Source organism: Sceloporus undulatus, chromosome 1, assembly GCF_019175285.1.
Source record: "Sceloporus undulatus isolate JIND9_A2432 ecotype Alabama chromosome 1, SceUnd_v1.1, whole genome shotgun sequence".
In the NCBI taxonomy this organism is placed as follows: Eukaryota; Metazoa; Chordata; class Lepidosauria; order Squamata; family Phrynosomatidae; genus Sceloporus; species Sceloporus undulatus.
Genome location: NC_056522.1, coordinates 303,440,188 through 303,461,466, shown reverse-complemented (window position 1 = coordinate 303,461,466; position 21,279 = coordinate 303,440,188). Strand labels below are relative to the sequence as shown.

General features: G+C 38.8%; 1 long non-coding RNA gene across 1 annotated transcript in view; it reads left to right on the top strand.

The window, feature by feature from the left end:
* Nucleotides 1-1,447: 1,447 nt before the first annotated feature.
* LOC121919949 overlaps nucleotides 1,448-21,279 on the top strand; it is a 23,143-nt gene continuing 3,311 nt past the window's right edge. The window contains exons 1-3 of the long non-coding RNA XR_006101608.1: nucleotides 1,448-1,575; nucleotides 3,435-3,547; nucleotides 5,025-5,158. This is a non-coding gene — a long non-coding RNA (uncharacterized LOC121919949). The remainder of the gene's footprint in view (nucleotides 1,576-3,434; nucleotides 3,548-5,024; nucleotides 5,159-21,279) is intronic.

Sequence of the window (21,279 nt, the reverse complement as noted above, 5' to 3'; positions counted from 1 at the left end):
GTGGGATTGTGGATGGTGCAACGTTTCCATTTTCGTCATGGAAGAGTTATCGTAAATGTTTTTAAAAGGGTCCTTTTTAAATAACAATTTAATCCATTTTTTAAAAAGGTCCCCTTTTAAAACACTTACAATAATGCTTCCACAATCCCACCAGAATGCTCCTGTCGCAGATTGGTGATGTTTACGCGATGTGAGCAGAGCGCAACGTAAGGAGTGTGATAAACTCAAATGGAGACACAACAGTGTATGATTCACATGTGTGATAACACTTAACAAAATTTTTATGTACAGGACAAGAAAGGGGGCATGGCAGGACCTAGTTAGAAAAGACTTTGGTTTTTAGTTGAAAGACAAAGGTTATCGTTTCATGATATCAAGGTTTTCTACAGATCTTACATCCCAACCATCACCAGATCTCCCCTTTGAAAAACAAATGTTAAAGCTGCTTCAATTAGAATGCATATTCAGTGCACAGTGACAGTGAGGCAGTTGACAGTGCCTCAGGCAGTTGATCTTGGGTGTCATGCAAGGGCAGAACTTTCTGAGTTATTCAATTTATCACTACAGTGTTTTTTTTTAAACTGCTAGGAAGAAGGGGTGAGGCTCTTGTAGAATTGCATGACTCAAATACCACAATAAATTGCTTTGCATCAGGATCAGTGCACCTTGACTTGCCAGGGGAACAGTTGCAGTTGTGCCCCAGGCAGAAAAAACATCTGAGTCTGGCCCTGCAGAAACTACAGGTTAGTTCTGCTTGAAACAAAGAACATGGAAGCAATTGTGTGTGAAACTACATAGAAGAATAATATCCAATGATCAAGGGAAGGTGGTGAGTCAAATTCCATGTCATACTGTCAGCAGCAGAAAAGCAAATCTTCAGCGATTCAGAAAGATAGTAACCATGAACAGCATATCTCACTAACTCTCAATGGTTCTAACAGTATTTATCTTGAGCTATATATGGAGCAAGTTCTTTGTACACTTATTCTGAACTAAATTTCACTGAACTTACTCTATTTACTTCAGAGCAATGGCAGCTAGTGGCTTGCTTATCAGTGGGACTTGTTGCAACAACTCCACTGGCTTGGGGTACATTTATGGGCACAGTCTGAAGTATTAAGTCCAAAACACACTGCAGAAAATAATCTGGTTTGAGACTGCTTTAACTGTCCTGGCTCAATGCTAGGCAGTTCTGGGAATTGCAGTTTTGTGAGACGTTGAGTCTTCTCTGTCAGAGAGCTCTGGTGTCACAATAAACTGTAATTCCCAGGATTCCCTAGCACAGAGCCAGGGCAGTTAAAGTGCTTTCAAACTGGATTATTTCTACATTGTATTTTGGACCTTAGTTATTATTTACAAAATGCAGGTTATTTGAAGGACTGTTTTCCTGTATGAGCCTATTTGAGCCGTAAAATCGTCAGAGGGGGCATTTAGTCTGTCCCATTACCTTCCCAGATATGTTTGATGGAAACAAGGGAGAGGGCCTTCTCAGTGACTGTGCACAGACTCTGGAAAACCTTTACAGGGAGGCTTCCTCCAAGAGTTTTAGAAACTGACTGTGATGGGCTTTTAATGGTATGTTGTTTTCCTGATTTTTTCAAATAGTTTTTTTCTTTTAGTAAATTTAACTCTGTAGGTTGTTTAATTATTTTTATACACAAATTCACGCTTTGAAATGTATTTATGTTTTTCATGTTTATAATCATACCCTTGCCAATCTTGGAAAAAAAAGTCATCCCTTATGTTAAAGCGCAAACTGGAAATTAACTCCCAACACCCCTTTCTGCTGAGGAGAATATGGTTTCATTGTTGAAAGCAATCAGTGCTTAATTATCTTCTCTACCTATGGAGATTTGTCAAACTGGCTCAGACTGGTAACCTTCCCCCTATTTTTGGTAAGGTATTGTGCAGCTTCCAGAGAGGTTAATCAACCCTATAATTAACTGGCTTTTATCTTGTGTACATATCCCCTTGTTGTCTCCTGCCCAGACTATCTCAGAATCATTATCAGTGCAGAAAGGTCCACCTCTGCCCTTTGCAAGTGCATGTTTTTATTATTTAAATCTTCTATAAAACAACACTGAGCTCATATTTTTCCCTATAGAGGGGTTCCCTTCACTTTTGGGGGGCAACCGCCAATTTAGGAAGAGTTCTCTTCACTTTTTGATAGATACAGAGATACAGAGAGGGTCTTTCTCTGATACCTGCTTTCTGCTGCTCCAGTACCAGTCATCTCCTTTATGTTGGAGGGTGAGAAAATCTATCTATGAGAAATGGAAAAAGGAGGAAATCACCAAAGAGGAATTCATACAAATACCTAGCATCTGTAGGGGGACAGTCAGAAAAGCTAAAGCTCAGAATGAGCTCAGGCATCGAAGAGAGGTTAAGACCAATATAAAGGGCTTTTGGGGGTATGTCCATAGGAAAAGGAAAAAGACAATGGGAAGGCCACTGTGTGGAGAAGATGGTGAAATGCTAACAGGAGACAGAGAAAAGGTAGAACTACTAAACACCTTCTTGGTCTCAGTCTTCTCACACAAGAAAAAGGGTGCTCAACCTGAGGAAAATGGAGCAGAGGACAGAATAGGGGAAAAGCAGCACAGAATAAGTAAAGAGGTAATACAGGAATACTTGGTTAATCCATATGAATTTATATCTCTGGAACCAAATGAACTACATCCAAGGGTATTAAAAGAACTGGCAGAAGTAATATCAGAGCCACTGGCAATGATCTTTGAGAACTCCTGGAGAACAGGAGAAGTCCCAGGAGGGCAAACATAGTCCCTGTCTTCAAAATGGGATGAAAAAAGGACCCAACCAATTATTGCCCAGTTAGCCTGACATCAATACCAGGAAAGATTCCAGAGCAGCTCATTAAACAGGGAATCTGTAAGCATTTAGAAAGGAATGCCATAATCACAAAATGTCAACATGGGTTTCTGGAAAAAAAAAAGTCATTCCAGACTAATCTGATCTCTTTTTTTATATAAAATTACCAGATCGGTAGGTGAAGGGAATGCTGTGCATGTAGCATATCTTGATTTCAGTAAGGCCTTTGACAAAGTCCTCCACAATATTCTGGCAAACAAGCTAGTAAAATGTGGGCTAGACGATGCACCTGTTGGATTTGTAATTGTTTGTCATTTGTAACTGGTATATTTGTAATTGGTTGAATGGCCAAGCCCAAAGAGTGCCCAGCAATGGCTCCTTTTCATCCCAGAGAGAAATGACTAGTGGGGTGCTAGTTCCCTTGTCATTTTGCCTACAGGGAAGAGAGCTTCTGTTACACATAGAGACTCTCCACACAAGCATGAAGCCCTATGAATTAGCATACCTGATCATATCAAGTCTTCATGCATAGCAGGTGCTTTTTATTCCAGATAGCTCTGTTCACTCTAAATAAACACTTATGAGACTGTTATTGTGTATTCTAGGCAAACTGAATAAAGACTGCTGATGGAAGGAGCCAGATAGTGTACTTCTTCTCATGCATTATTATAATAACCTGAATAGGGCTACATGTATTCACAAGAAGTATCTAACTCAGGTAAGCACAAGAAACATGCTCACCGCCCATAATAATTTCACTGAAATATTCCTTCTCACTTGAAAAGAAATCAGAAATCAATTTTTTCTCCATTAATTTGCATGAGAATGGTAGGGGAATAATTCTGGGAACAATTCCTGCCATAACACTAGAGATACTAACTCACCAGCGTCCTTTTTCACTACACAGTTATATTACTATAATTCCACTTTAATCTACCATGGCAACATCCTATATAGGCTTGGGAGTTGCAGTTTAGGAAGGAGCATATAGAATTCACAGCTAGTACCTCCCTAAACTATAAACACCATATTCCATAGTATGAAGCCATGGAAGTTAAAGTGGAGACATAATGCTATGATTGTGTAGTATGAAATGGTCCTTGCTGCCAGGCAATGTCCTTTTATTCATCTAGGCACTGATGATGATTTGTTTTAGTTTTAGTCTGATTTTTATCTCCTCCATATGATTTTATACTGCTTTTTATATATTCTGTAGTCATTGAATGTGTGTATTTTAATTATTTTTGTAACAACTTTTATGTATTTCAACTCTTTTTGTATTTCCTAGCCATGCAAGCAATTCATAGAAATGAATGAATGAATGATTTGTTCTTTTTTTTTAAAAAAAAATACTAAATTGATTCTCTGAATAAACTTTTTAAAAAAATAATCAGTGTTTCTGAAGAATTAAAGGTTGAAAACTACAAATTTCTGCAAACATGTAGTCACATAGTGATGAGGTGGGTAAAAGACAAAAATACATCTCCCCATGTAACTGCCTCATTGTTCCCTCTCTGTGTGTATGCCTTCAAGTCATTTGTTGACGTATGGTGACCCCATGAATTTCATAGGCTTTTCTTAGGTAAGGAATACTCAGAGGTGGTTTTACCAGTTCCTTCCTGTCTAAGGCAAATTCAAAATAAACACTTATGAGATTGTCATTGTGCATTCTAAGCAAATTGCTCTCTAAGATGAATGTGACCTATAAATATTAAACCAAAGAAAAGGAATGAGTGAGAAGCTCTTCTTTTCCATAATAATAATGTGAACAAAATAATGACTTATGACAAGGTTGGGTATCCCCTGGGGAAATAAAATTGTGGGGTGTATATGTATACAGATATCTTTAAGCTACAGCAGAGCCTAAATCGTTCCAATTGACAACTGTGACTAAAGCCCCAGAGAATAGTGCTGTGCTTGTTGAGATGATACGTCCATCACTTTGGGAAAGTATTAGCAAATCTAAATATGAAAATGATGAAACACATGGCCCTTAGGAGAATAGTGTCAGGCATAGAAAATGGCTAGAAAGGTCTCCCTTTCTTTTGATTAGGATGCCATTCACTGGAGCAATTCTGAAAGCAGAATGCTGTGAAAGCTTTGCCTTCCAGTGTGGCACAGCTATGATGTATATACTCTTCTATGTCTCTGTTTTCTTAATGCAACTTGAAAGCAACGTCTGTTCATTCCTCAAGGTTTATGCATGAAAGGACAATGTAGGGCAATTTTCTCAACTGATACTCAGATTCAATCTGGAGTTTGCCACTACAGCCTGGATGCCATATTGCAATTGCAAAAGAGAACACCAGCATCTGCATGAGGAACACAGGTACTTACTAACAGCACCTTTTTAAAAAGTGGCACAAGAACATGCTTTGCAGAAAAAGTTTTAGACCTGTGGAGACATATGACCGTTTCTTTAAAAAAATGTCGAGCCTTTTCTAATCCATTTATGGCAGGAATTATTATGTGGGGACCAGGGACATTACATCCCTGTATGTCATCATTTTGATGGGTCTGCAAAGGAAATGGATGTGTTTTGGGAGGATAGTATGGGGTTCTGAGGTGCTTGTAGAGGTAAGATGGTGATATTTTTCCATGTTTGCACATGTTTAAAGGGCTTTCTGTGTGGTTTGTGGCAAAAATTGCCCCCGAATTAAAAATTTTAAAAGGGGTGTTGGAGGCTTTGGGGACTACAAGACTATGCCAATCTTTGATTTATAAGAACAAAAGAAATGAAGGGAGGGAGGGAGGAGTGAGAGAAATAGAAATGATACTGAGAAAATGATGCTTGTTGCTTAGTTGTTTTCAGGCTGAATTCAAGGTATTCATAAGAATTCAAAGCCCTAATGTGACATGAAGTCCAGGAAATTAAGAAAGAGACATTTCTTTATATCACACTGACCATGCTCTGCTCTGCAGATTCCTCCCATTGCCTAAATACTAGGGGAAGTATATGGAGTGGTGATATGAGACAGAGGCTTTTTTTCATGGTAGTATCATGACTTTGGAATGCTCTACCACCAGACATACATTTGAAAAAATGTTTTCTGGTATTTTGCCTTCCCAGACTCAGAGTGATGTAGTGGTTTGAGTGATAGAGTGCTGCTTTGTTTCTAGGAGAATTTTAAAAGCATGCACATAGAATAAAAGAAACCTAGAATGAAAGGATCTGCAAGGGCCATCTAGTCCAACCTTCTGCCATACAGGAAAACATAACTAAAGTACTCCTGAAAAATGACCATCCAGCCTCCAAGACCTCCAAAAATGGAGAGTGTACCTTTCAAGGCAGTCCATTCAACTGTCAAACAATTTTTAACGGTAGCTAACCTCTTCCAAATGTTCAATCTTTCATTATTTTCATTATTTTCATATTGTTGAATTAATTTTTCAAAGCCCTGATATATGCAGATTATTAAATGCAAAGAGCATCTAAACCACGGTCCCTTTCACATTACACAGCTATGACTCCACGTTGACTCCCAGGATTCCATTTTGTGGAATTTGCAGTTTAGGAATGAGTATTAATTATTCTAAGTCAAGCTCTAGAGCTTCCTCAAACTACAAATCCTAGGATTCTATATAATGTTTTTATGGCACTTAAAGTGGAATCATGGTGCTATAATAGCATAGTGTGAAAGGGCTCCATGTCTATTATTCATTGTTGACTAGAGGTCCAGGCAGACTGGAGGAGGGGAAATGTTGTCCCCCATCTTCAAAAAGAAACACAAGGGGGCCCAAATAATTACTGCCCAGTGACCTTGACATCAATAGCAGGAAAGATTCTAGAGCAGCTCATTAAACTGACTGTGATTATAAATGAATGTCATGATCACTAAACGTCATCATGGGTTTCTCAAAAACAAGTCATACCAGACTAATCTTGTCTATTTTTAAAAACAGAGTTTCAAGCTTGGTAAATGAAAGGAATGCTGTGCATGTAGTGCATCTTGATTTAAATATGGTCTTTGACAAGGGCCTTCATGATGCATCCTGCCCCCCCCCCAAAAAAAGATCAAATGTCAGCTAGGTGATACTACTGTTAGGTGGATTTGTAGTTATTTGATAGATTGAACCCAAAGGGTGCTCACCAATGGTTCCTCTTCATCCTGGAGAGTGACCAGTGAGGTGCCACATGGTTCTGTCCTGGGCATCTTTAGAAGTCACTTGGATGATGGAATAGCAGGCATGACACCAAATTAGGAGAAGTAACTAATACCCCAGAGGACAGAATCAGAATTCAAAATGAAATTCACAGCTTAGAAATCTGGGCCAAAACTAGCAAAATGAATTTCAACAGGGAGAAATGTAAGTTACTGCTCGTGGGGGGAGGGGGGATTGAAATGCACAGCTCTAGGATGTGGCTCTGAAAGGGTTAGAAGAATATTAGTAGACCACACACTGAACGTGAGTTAACAGTGTAATGTGGTAGCTTAAAAAGCCAACATGATCCTAGGCTACATCAATAGAAATGTATTGTCTAGACAAAGGGAAATAATGGATAGAGGGAGCCCTAGTGACACTGTGGTTAAATGCCAGTACTACAGCCACAAAGTTGTGAGTTCGATCCTAGGGGGTCCATGGTTAACTCAGCCTTCCATCCTTTCATAGGTCAGTAAAATGAGTACCCAGCTTGTTGGGGGCAATTAGCAATTAGCTTACAGATCGTAAACTGCTTAGAGAGTGCTAGTTCACTGATAAGAGGTATAGAAATGTACATACTATTGCTATAATGGTGCCACTCTAGTCTGCTTTGGTCTGACCTCATCTGAATTACTGTGTCCAGTTCTGGACACCACAATTCAAGAGGAGTATTGACAAGCTGGAGCATGCACAGAGAAGGGCAACCAAAATGGTAAATGGTCTGCCCTATGAGGAGCGACAAAGGAGCTGCGTATGTTTAGCCTGGGGAACAGAAGATTAAGAGATGACATGATAACCATGTTTAAATATTTAAATGGATGCCATATTGAAGATAGAATAAGTTTGTTTTCAGTTGCTCTAGAGACTAGAACACAGAGCAGTGGATTCAAGCTAGAGGAAAAGAGATTCCACCTAAAGATTAGGAAGAATTAGTAAGAACTTTTAAATAGTGGAATATGATGCCTCGGAGTGTGGTGGAGTTTCCTTCTTTGGAGGTTTATAAACAGAATATGTATGACCATCTATCAGAAGTGCAGATTATTGGACTGGATGTGATTCTATGATCTTCAAGGTACATCAGGAATTTGTTGGACAGCCTATGGTTTGCAGAATAGTCTGTCAGCAGAAATCAGGGTAATTGAAGACCCCCATAAAAACTAATTTTTGCATCTTTGAGATTTCTGAGTGTTGTATTGGAAAAACATCATCCATCACCTCTTCTTGGTCTGGTGGCCTATAGTTGACATCTAACATCATGTTGCTTTTGTTTATTTCTCCATTTATTGTTACCCAAATGCTTTCATCTGGTCCATGCTGATCACTCTGATGGATTTCTGTACAAATGAATTTGTCTTTGACATATAATGTTACTTCCCCTTCTTTTCTGCCACATCAATTCTTGTTGAATAGTTTATATCTTTTAATTGTTATATTCCAGTCATGGGAGCCATTACATCAGGCTTCTGTTATGCCTATAAAGTTGTATTTGACTTCCTGCACTAGGACTTCAAACTCATCTTGGAGAACAGCCAAATTACTCTGAGACTATATACAATACCATGAGTAATGTTCATTTGCTAAGAGATTATGTGTATTGCCTGAATAACACACAGATTGCTATCAATCTATACACATTCCACAGTGCCTTTTAGAGATTATTCCTAATACTAGAGAATGCACAAAATATTCTGAAGTATACACGCTCATTACGATCTGTTGGAAATTATGCATATAAACTGGAAAATTTGTAGAATTCCCACTTCTTTAACTGTATGCATATTGTCCTTAAGGTATGGTGAATGTACATAGTGCCCATTTATGTTGCACATGAGCCACCCAAGCCATTTGTCTATCTATTTACATAGTCATAAAATGCTATGTTTAAAAACATTAGAATAATAATATGCTCTGAAAATGTTTTGGGGGGAAAACTTTAAAATGATATGCTTCTGCGGGGCAACATGGCAGAACTACCTCGGTCTCAATAACCCATGAAGTTTGATTTATAATGACACATATTTTACTGTTCTCTGCAGCCAAATGAATAGACCTTGTAAGTAAAAAAGATATACACTGATGTCATTTTGAACCAACAGATGAGCGATGGAGAGGATTGTAAGATGATAATGCCCAGTGAGAAACGAAGACTGACAAATAGCATGTGCACAGCTTAATATAGATCCTATACATAGAGTCAGAGGCAAAAAAAGGTTATAAATATGTTTGCACCTCTTAAAACAACAAACACTTCAATATGATTGATTTAGTCAGGACAGGCTAAAAACTCACTGGTATAATAGCAGGACCATTTGTCTTAGCAAGTATCTCGTTATTGGTGATCAATAATGTAGCTAAGATGACTGATTGCTTTGTTTTCTTATGGTGCTCAGCCATTCTAAATTATTTGTTTGACATGGTGCCTTCTGGCAAATTCAAAGAACCAGTGATCATAGGTTTGCAGTCTAGTGTAATACTGATATGCTTTAGCATTCATGTCACCTCTTCTCATATTACCGAGAATGATACGTGTTTGTCTAGTGTATAGATTTGCTGATTCAGTGAGGAATTTGGGGGATGTGGTGTGTGTGTGTGTGTTTGCTCAAGAGGAAATAACACAATCTTATTCACTGTGGAAATTTTAAATAGAACTTTGTCTTTTATGATTGATCTTAAGGCTGTAATTACATATGGTGGCAGTAAGTGCCTTCCATTTCAGCAGGATATTAAACGTGTTCTGGGATTTAGACCAAACCTAATAGATATCAAAACACAGAGGCCAAATAAAGTGGTTCCTGCCTGCTGTGGGGGTGTGGCATTCAAAGCAGCCAGAAGCTACTGTGATACCATCACTGGGTCCTTTGGACTGGATCAGAAAGGAGCAGAAATAATCTGGCTTCTGGAAATGGCAAGCTTGCGACAATGGCAGCAGCCCACTTTGGAAATGGGACATGCCACTCTATATCAGCTGTGTCCTTTGCCCCCATGATGCTGTTCTCCAAAAGAAGACAATATCTTTAATATTTTCTTTAAATCTTAACTAAAACCAAAACTTTTTAAAAAATGAACTTTGGAGTTTATTGTGCAGGCCTCAAAGAATGCACCCGGAGCAGAATGGCAAGGAGTGGGAAGGGAACGGAACAGGGAAAGTACACATATTACTGCATGGGAGAACATCACCGATGCCACCGGAAATCCCCAATTCATTCCCCATCCGTGCCACAGCAGCCAATTTTCAAGAACTGTTCAGAATCTTTCTTGAAAATCGGCTGCCTTGGGACAAATGGGGAATGGATTTGGGGCTTCCGGTGGCATTGGTGGCATTCTCCTGTGTGATAATATGCATCCTTTCCCCATTCCATTCCACTCCCTTCCATTCTGCTCTGGGTGCATTCTCAAGGCCCGTGCGATAAACCCCATGGATTCATTACCCTAGTGGCATGGGAGACACCAACCACCAGCTGATACTGCAGAACTGAAGGCAGACTTCAGCTTTGTTGAAGTGGTACTTATCATTCTCCAAAGAAACTGTCAGTGCACCATTGGAAAGCTCCTCTGGTTTACTGATGGTTGTGTTCTGAAAGTTTGGCTGGGTGTGAAAGGGATATTTTGGCATATGTGTTTTAGGTCTGTTAGAAGTTGTGCAGACTGACCCTACAGCCCCCTCCAACTTCACTGGATCAGGGCTATGGCAACTGCACCCCATGACCTTGATCTGGCCTTTCCAGGGTGCAAAAAGGAGCCAAAAAAAGTGGTTCCTTTTTGTGCTCTGGAAAGGGCATGATAGATGTGCCGCCACAGCTTTAAGATGCTCCTGTGGCACTTCAGCATGTAAACGCAATGCTAGAGGAGCACCGTGGTGCTTTGTGCTGTGTGAAGTGGTGCATGGTGCCATGGGGATGGAATCAGGACACCATGCCCCAACTCCGCCCCAGGCTGACCATTCTCTTCAGTTACTCTCTGACTAGTATTAGACATCAGTTACATCAGACTGTGTGTTTTGCTTTGACCCCAGATTGCCTTGACCATGCTTCTGCTCTTGTTGACTCTTCATATATGACCCTGGACTGGCTTGAATTTTTTGCTGGCTGTTCTTTTACACTACAAGAGTCCTCATCTGGCCATCCCCCCGCTTATACAGAACAGTAATGAGAATGTAATGAAGTTAACTTTTCAACTGCAATGCAGTGAGTAGTGACAATTGTGCTTTTGTGGGGAAAATTAAGTTGTGGTTCTAACTACTTTCAATTTTGGAAGTGCATTTTCAGAGGTGTTTTAAGCAGATTTTTTCAGAATTATGCCATTATTATATCAATACTAAGGGTCTCATCCACAAAGAATACCAGAAAAGTAAGAAGTTACAGTGTTGCTAACTTTTTAAAAGAAAGTTTGTAAAGTTAACAATACATTATTTTTCTAGGCTTTGCAACAAGTTACATAACATATTATTTTTGAAAGGTAACTCCTCAGACTTTGGTCAATTTACATCAGCATTCACATATTATGATTTCGTAACTACTAATCTGGATTAATGAAGGATAAAAACAAATGATGCAACTATTAAGTACAAGTGCTTGATACTGAACTGTTTAAACTTTTAAAAGTAACATTCAGTTATAAACAGTTGTGATGCATGTTTTCAATCAGTTTCAGCTTGAGAGGGAGGGCAATAGAGCTTTGAAAAGAACAGTTCGGGATCTCACAATTCAGAAATTATAATGCCTGATACTTTTGTTAACTAAGAGATATGGGTCAAATTTCAATAGAAATCAAAACAGGTGATTATTGTCAATCCAAAGCACAATGATTTTGAATGTATCATTTCAATGTGTTTAATATGAGGTAATTGAGTCATCACTGAGCAGAGAAAAATGCTGCTCACATACTGCTTGCACATGTTGTTAAACGTTGGAAGTATCACAGTAAAGCACAGCAGTTTCCTCAGAATTATATATTCAACCTTGTAACATGGATAGAGTAGAAATCTTTGAATGCTAACATTATAGTAAGGGTTCAGTATAACATCTTTCCCACCAAAGTGATTCCTTTGACATTGGTAGCTGGTACAAGAACTGCACAAACCTTCTCCTTGTATCTCAGTGAAAATATGCCATATTTGAACTACTTTGGCAATTATTTTTACTCCTAGTGCCCATAGTTTCCCTTTCCAGTATACTCAGATCCTTTCCACAATGCGGGAATATTTCTATGATTATTCTACATTGTCTTTCTGTTGGCAGACAAAAACCTTTTCATTCAAGGGAATTGGTCAGTTTCAGCAACTGACAGAAGGGACTTTGACTGGGTGGGCACTATGTTTCTTTTCTGGTATTTTTTTTTAAAAAAAAAAACATATTTCATTGGTTTTGGGGCTGTTACAGATAAGATGTTACAGATTTAACAGTCAACAGCTAACTCAACAAACCCTACCCAACTGTATAATAGAACAAAATGAAACATGGATGCTGTCTAGAAAAATCAGATATGTGAAGTCAACAATCGTTGTCTGCCTTGGTGTACAATATTTTCATGAGTCCTCCAGTATGACATCTTTTCAGTAACCTAAATGCTTTTAAAATATGTTTTTAATTTTTTTATGCTTTTGTTCATTTTAGTCTAAATCCAGTTGCCAATCACAACACAATCAATTTCAATTACTGAATGGCAAGTCAACACTTATGTAATTCCATTGATCCTCTCTGGACTAACAAGTGGATTTCGGCCTTTTAATTTTATTTGGATGATTTTATTGTGAGCTGCTTAAGTGTCATTTGTGAGACAAATGGTGGCTATGAATGAAATGAAATGAAATTGTGAATGGATGGGTGAATGGAAGGACATTCCAGGTAATATAGGAGATTTTCAGGTCCCCCTCTCAACAGAAAGAATTCTTATTATGGTGACAGGAAATCTGACACCATGATTCTAACACTGGGGTTCTATTCATGGAACTGGCTGAAAACGGAAATGCTGGGAAGATCTTTGATCTACTAGGTCAGTAACCTTCACATCCCCTTGAAATGTTTCCAGCAACGATTTAAAACCTTGCCAGCCACATCTGACAAAGGGGAAAATCATGACATCTACAGATAATTGTTTAAAAGACCAGTAGGACATGGCCTGGAGTCAGACCAAAAACCTATCGTATTCAACCTTCTGTGTGCACAGTGACCAAATAGCTGGGTGATTCTTGAGTGACAAACAGCTTCAACAGACCGGAGATAAACACCAGCCTCAGGGCAGAGTGGGGGCGTGGTGTCTGCACAACACACACACCGGCACTGCCCTGATGCTGCCATTATGTCATGCACCTGATAGCACATTGAATGGCATCATGGCACTCCTTTGGCACTGTGTCGAGATGATGCAGCACTAAAAGGAGTGCCAGAAGGTGCCATGGCAGCGGCAAAGGCGCCCTTTTCAAGGTGCAAAAAAGAGCTGCTTTTTGCAGCTCCTTTTTGCACCACGGCCCTGATCTGGTACTGAAAGAGGCGGTCTGTTTAGCCCCAGAGTCACCTTCCCTTGTCTCTGTAAAACTGGTGTCCCCAGTGCTTTCAAACTGCAGAGGCTCTGAGATTTTATAATCAGCTGATTATAAAACCAGAAATAAAGATGTAATTCTATATGACATTTATAAGAAGAAGCATATCAGTCTGTTTATATGCAAGTGCAATCCTGATTTATGCAATGCAGATATAATCTGCAACCTTCACTCAGCAAAGCTCTACCTGTTTGGTGTGTTTTTAAGTGTTTCCTGTGTCTTACAGCACTCTTGAAATGTAACGTTAATTAGTCAATTCTTGTTGTCTCTTGACAAATTAATTGATCTTTCCTTCCTCTTTCCTGTCAAAGCAATCATACAATTTTATTTTTTATTTACTGTTTAAAAAAAAACCAAAAAAAACTTTGATTAATACAATGGCATTTGAAAGAATAAATTGAGTTTTTTTAAAAAAAAATAGTTTCTTTTACATTCGTGAGCTGATGATTCAGCTCAATGAGATTTAGAAGAAAGACAAAAGAAACAAAAAACACTATCAGTATAAGAAGGGAGACAGATGGGCAGCATGACTATAGCTAGCAATGTGATGAGTTAGCCACATATGACATTAGCTCTTTATAAACCATCCCACCCTGATTCAAATAGAATTTTTTTTATAAAAGACCAGATCCTGAAACAGAGCAAAGGACAACAAGGGGAATAGAATACATCATTATCCCGAGAAAATTTCCTGGCATCAGCCTTGCTATCTTTTGGGAATCAGGACCCTGCCAAACACTTTTCTTTAAGTTTTAATATTTTGGCTTTTATATGTTGTTTTTAGTTTCATTTGTTTTAGAGTATCATATTTTAAATCTTATGCTTGTTCTTTCAGACTTTGAAAATGTTAAATTGGGGACTGCTATGCCCAGAATTTCTCAGTTAGTTTGGCCAATGGTCATGGTTCTTGGGGAAATTTTGGAGTTGTAGATCCAAAGTAACTTTCCCAAGCTGTGGTTCTTCTATATTGGATAAGGGTTCAGGAGAAGTCAGGTGAGACATACTAGTGATGGTAAGTTGTCTCTTCAGGTAAAAGAGACACTAATGTTTCCCTCCCTCTCTCCCTCCCTCCCTCTTCTTTTCTTTCCATTCTCTCCAACCGTCTACCACATCCCACTATGTTTTCCCTCTTTTTGAATAACAATTTAAATGAAGTGCCCACCAACCCATCAACAGCTGTTGCATGGGTTTAGAAAAGCATGAACTCATGAGGAGTAAGATAGTTGAGCTGAAATGTGGAAATAATATTCAGTTAAAATTTTATATAGTAAAAATGGAGCGGGAGAATCAGAGATATTAATGGAACATTGAAGGAAAGGTAGGCAGGGAATTATATTTTGTCATATGGAAATTTGTAGTGCTCAAGGCTACTGGATTTCTGCATTTTAAGGGAATAGCGAGCTAAAACAGGGTAGTATCAATATCTGAAATACTTTCGTTGCTGCGTTGCCACAACAAACATTTGTTTATATTTCCTATTTACATTAAATTAATGTGGATAGCAAAGGTGAGGCAGACTGGACAATTACCATGGAAGTGGCAAACAATTAGTTCTTATTTGCTTAACACTGTTTCCTAATATGCAGCTGTAAAACTTTGCACAGAATCTTTTAAATGCAATTGATTTTCCCTAGCTGTTTCCTAATATTTCAGAGCAAATGCAGGGCCTGACAATTGCAATCAACCTAATGCAGGTCGATAGCCATTTTCTTTTAGTTAAATAGGAACAATCAGAGATACAAGCTGAGACTTCACTGACAGTGATTGTATAGTTGTCTGTTTGCTGAACCTGTGCATCATATGGGGGGGGGGGGGGGGGGAGGAACTGCAGAGCACAATAAATCTCTGGAGCAGATGTTTCAGGATATGGACAAGTAAAAGAGGAGCAGAAAAATATAAGATGAAACCTGATAGAATGAACAAAAGAATTATCTAGTTTATCCTGCTGTTTGCTGTTATGGACAACCAATGGCCTGTAGGAAGCCCTCAAACAGAGCATTAGCGAAATAGTACCCTCCTGTTCATGTTGCCCAGCAACTAGTATCAAGAGGCATAATGCTTCATAACTAGTGGCCTCTGACAGAGATATCATCCATGAATTTAATCCCCTTTTAATTTCCCTTTAAAGCAGGAGGCATATTGCTTCATATAAAAATACATTCTGTCCCACTTCCTGCTTCATTTCCTTGCTTTTTCCTCTTGTAAACCATAAAGAGAGAATTATTTAGGTGAGTGATGGCTCTGGACAGAGGTCTCATGGCATCACTACAATGAACCAGAAAAGCATATGAATTCCTTTCCTTCCTCCCTTAGATATTCTTTGCCTCAAAACTATTGTTATGGATTCAGGATAATATAAGGCCTAAAACAGATAAAGATTTTTAGATATCTTCTAAAAGGAGATAAATAAAATTTTATAAAAGAAAAAAACAATAATCACTGGAAGTAGAAGCATGTATGTACAGCAAATGGAACAGATTAGCACAGAAATTAAATTAAACAAACAAACAAAAAAACAAACAAACAAAAGCAACCAAAATAATTTATATAATCAGAAAACCAAAAATTGTCACTTGTATAAATGCAAAAACAGCCGGCCATCTATAACAACAGATACTGATAGATACCTACACAAGAACTCCAACCATCACATGGGGAAAAACAAAGCACAATAAAAACACTGTAGACCAAGCAAAAAGGATCTGTGAAGACCATTTCCTGGAAGATTAATTGAAGCACCTTGAAGCATCTACAGACTAATGATTACTCCAGCTCAGACATCAGAAGAGCTAGCAGACCCAGAAGAAAACCATAGGAGTGAATAACAAACAACCATCAAAAGGGAAAGCGTTTTTACCATACATCAAAGGAGTCACAGACAAAATAGGGAAACTGGTGAGGAAACACAACCTCCAAATGGTTTACAAACCGACCAAGAAAATCCAGCAAATGCTGCACTCAGCAAAGGACAGGAGAGACCCTCTCATGGCTGTAAGAGTTTACCATATACCATGCAGTTGCAGAAAAGCCTACATAGGGACCACCAAACAGTGTTCAAACACGAATCAAGGAACACAAGGGACACTGCAGACTGGCTCAGCCAGAAAAATCAGCAGTAGCAGAACACATTATAAACCATTCTGGGCATAAAATGCTGTTTGAAAACACTGAAATTCTGGACCATGCCAAAAACTATCAGGTCATATTGCACAGGGAAACCATTGAAAACCATAAACATCTGGACAACTTCAACGGGAAAGAAGAAACCCTTAAAGTAAACAAAGTTTGGCTACCAGCCTAAAAAAAAAAAAACCCACCAAAATCAAGACCCAGAAAATGCAAATGGAAACGATCCAGAGTCAGGTAATTAAATAGACACCCTGAGGCCTTCCCATTCAACAATAGAACAATATACATATTAATATGCAAATCACTTCCTCTTAGCCAACAGTATACATACCCCACTCACTTCCATGCCAGCATTCTCTGAAGATGCCAGCTACAGCTGCTGGTGAAAAGTCAGGAATAAACTCTTCTAGAAAAATGGCCTCATAGCCTGAAAAACCCACAAAAAACTATGGATGACAGCCATGAAAGCCTTCACCTTCACATTATAACAACAGTGTTCGACCATGCGCCCACTTTGCCACCTAACACGGTCACTACTGCCATGGGCTGCTTTGCTCTGAGGTCAGAATGAGGTGTCCAACATCGATCATATGGCTGGGCACCTCATTCTGACCTCAGAGTGAAGGGGCCTGTGGCAGTGGGAAGCCCATGCAAACAGCCACCTGATGTTACAATACAGGGCTCAAGAAGATCCAGAGCAAATAATGTTTTAAATCCACCAGAAGGGGGGTATATCCCAGCTTTGTTGCTGAACTGGCTGATGTCATTCAGACAATTTATACCAGACTTGCAGATTTTGCCCTGCATGATCCAAACTCCCACTGAGAGGATGGAGGGAGGACATTTTATTTGTCACATTCAGATAGGGCTAGAATAAATAAGGGACTGAGGAGGCTTTTTAGCTCTCTGACTCAGAAGAATCATAAATACAATCAGTCCTTGGTATCTGCCGGGGTTTGGTTCTAGGATCCACTGTGGAGACCAAAATCTATGGATATTCAAGTCCTATTAAATACAGTGGCATAGAAAAATGGTGTCCTTTATACAAAATGGCAAAATCTAGGTTTGCTTTCTGGATTTTTTTTTTTAATTTCAAGCCAAGGATAGTTGAAACCATGGATAAAAAAAACCCCAATGGATATGGAGGGCTGATTGTACTCCTCCCTAAACTTCAGATTCCACAGGATGAATATATGACAAAGTAGAATCAAAGCACTATAACCGTGTGAAAAGGGACCATGGATTAGGGGAACTTTGCATTTGATAATCTGCACATATCAAGGCTTTGGAAAATTCATTCAATGTGATGAAATGGAAAAAAATACAAGAAAAGATTAAACATTAGAAAGAAGGTCTTTACAGCAAGAACTTATGAGAATGGACTGTCTGGGAGGGTGGACTGCTGAATTTCCATGCTGTGGCAGCAGCTGAAGTAACTCTCCACTTCTGCCTGAAGAAGAAAAATCACAGGGAACACTCATCTGTCTTTATAGTACAATTACATTTCTCAAAAGCTTTGTGGACATATCTCTCAATTTTAAAAAGGTGAATGATCTCTGTACATCTTACATGGAACCTTTTTTCACAATTTGACAACTTATGCAATGTATACAATTATCCTAAAATCACTCTCAGAAGTGTGAAAGTTATCATACAACCAATAGAAAGCATCTTGGCATTTGATAGCTGTGGGAGAAAAGTGATTTTTCATTCTTATGCACAAGAGTGAAGTCAACAGCCTCATGCCACAGTAATACTGAATGCAAGCATACTGCAACAGAGGAGAGCAATCAATGGACACACCAACTAGTGGGTGTGACAACTTCAAGAATGATCCCAGGCCCATTCATCTGCATGTTTATTAAAAGGCTAGAGGTTAATATATATACAGATGTACATGGATCAGGTTCCTTGGTCAGGTAGCTAACAGAAATGGATTCTTTTAGTGAAATCATCCTTTGTTGTCATTTATGTTTGCTGGTTAATATTCTGCTTGATATGTCACTGATGTCTTTTACACAAAATACAACAATAATTAATTGCTAGCAGTAGTAATAATGCCTGTGGTATAGGAGAAAGTGAAGATTTACATGAGTAGCAATAAATGCTTGCTCAGTGACTATGGCATCAAGCTTATGACGTTTTATTGACAGAAATAATGTATGCAATGATGAGTTGGAAGTAGGCAGTAAGAAACTACCTCCCTTTCCTGCAGTACCAACAATCTGAAAAGCTCCCATCATTTTTCCTGTTTTTAGTGCTTGTGCTCATGGCTCTCTCCTGGACAGAAATCATGGAATCTCCAATAGCTATAAGTGGTTTAGAATTTGGTTTTATATCTCATCAATGAAATGCCATTGGCATGGATCATTATAGAACCAATGAGTCAAATTTAAAGGGTGACATTTATTGCAACAATTAAGGACCTCTGTTCAGTCTATCATAAAGCTATAGCAGGAGTGATGGGTTATGATAATGTTATGGCTTGTGCTGTTAATGCAATCTTAATACAGGTGTCATTAAACTACAAATAAGGGCTCTATAAAAATGATAGTAGACTTCTCTCTTCTTCAACTGCAGTTGTAGTTGCAAGAAAATTTAGAAACACCTTGTCTGATGCCTAAAGCTGCAAAGATACTATTTTACCTTATTTTTGTTATTTTAGCTCATTTTTGTGTCTTAGCTGAAATGAGTAACAATGGGTGAAAGGAAATTTCAAAAATTGAAATTTCTTACACACAATTCCTGATTTTTTTTCCCATTGAAATCACTCTTTATTCCAGTTCTGTAGACCAGAATAGATGAAGGGAGTGGACTCCTTAATGTTGTGTGAATCATATAGCCAAAAGTAAAAAAAGTTACTCATGGTAACAGTCCTTCTGGCAGTGCATTCTGGGAGCTGTGGTCCAAAAGGGTAACTTTAAATTTTGGAGATTCTTTGAGTTGTAGCCCAAAGCAAATTTTTCAGATTTCCATATAGCTCCTCTCCGCAAGGAAAAGCATTGATGATGAGAGAGAGTCTTCCACTTCCACATGACTGGGAATGCCCAAATGGAGTGCGGGCCTTTTTGGCTGTGGTGCCTAGTGCCAACTTACAATGTTAAAGACTGAGTGAAAGACCATATCTCACTCTCAGCCAATTCTAGAGCCAACACACATATCTCTTCTTCTGCTTTCTGCTGCCTGAAGTAATCTGCTTCAAGTAGCTGCATTTTAGAGCTAGCACTGGTATTGCACCACTGAATTTGGAATGCCCCATTCAAGGAAGTCACCTCACATCAAACCATTTAATTAATAATGACTTTCATTGAGGCAGAGCAATGTGTGAGAATTTCATTTCAGATTTTTTTTTTAATGACACTACTGAAATTGACAAATTTCATTCTTTACAGAATGGAAAGAACTTGAAATTTTTTTTAAGGGGAGAAATGAATTTGGTTGTAAATTTGGTTGGAAGGAAGTATTAACTACATACCCTGAAGTTACCAGATCCCTTCTGATCTTGGAAGTTAAGCAGGGTCAGCCGTGGTTAGTACTTGGATGGAGACTGCCAATGAATACCAGCTTCTGTAGGTTATATTTCAGAGGAAGTAACTAGCAAAACCACCTTTCCTGAGAAAATCCTATGGAATTCATGGGGTCACCATAAGTCAACAAGTGAATTGATTGCTCATACATGCACACACACACACACACACACACACAATGAAGGAAAGAATTTCATTTCATCTGTCTTTGAAGAACTAAGTAAATATTTTAAGATGGGATATAAAAAACTTGTGGTTTAAAACAATGTTAACATAGGACAAAGCAAAATGGATTGATTGTCCCATCAATAAGTCAAACACTTAATTGGACTCCATCAAAGATTGCTTTGCTATTATTCTCAGACAAACAGATATCTATGTTAGTTCTTATATAAATACAACAACCACCTTGAATAGTATACCTGCCTAATTAGAGCCTCCTAGGCCCTTATCACACAACGTTTTTGCAACTCCAATCCAAAGCCATTTGGGGCCCAACCATATGAATTCACATTATAAACTGATAGATTATCACATGTGATTGCTTTCTATGGAGAGTCATTCTGAGGCCAATCCTAAGTCAATCTAAGGTCACTCCTGATGTAGGTGCATTTGGTGAACTAGTGAATTCTAAAATCTTTTTCCAAGGTCAATTAGAATACAATTCGAATTGATCTTGGTGTGGAATGCAACTTTGCTTCGATTCTGGGACCCCCCCCCCTCTCTCTCTCACACACACACACACACAGACAACCTCAAAGGTGCCACATTTCCCATAATGTGGCATTGCAATTTTGCTCCATTTGCTTCCGGTACTCCTTCAAGAATGGTGCTTACATTTGGATGTGCCTGGGAGGGATGACTGATGCTGAGGACACCTTCGGATGTTGCAGAGAGGGATAGGATGAATGACACGGAGGACACATTTGGATGTTACAGAGAGAGATAGGATAACTGACACGGAGGACATGTTCAGATGTTGCAGAGAGGGATAGGATGAATGAGACTGAGGATACGTTTGGATGTTGCAGAGAGAGATAGGATGAATGACACGGAGGACACATTCGGATGTTGCAGAGAGGGATAGGATGAATGACATGGAGGACATGTTTG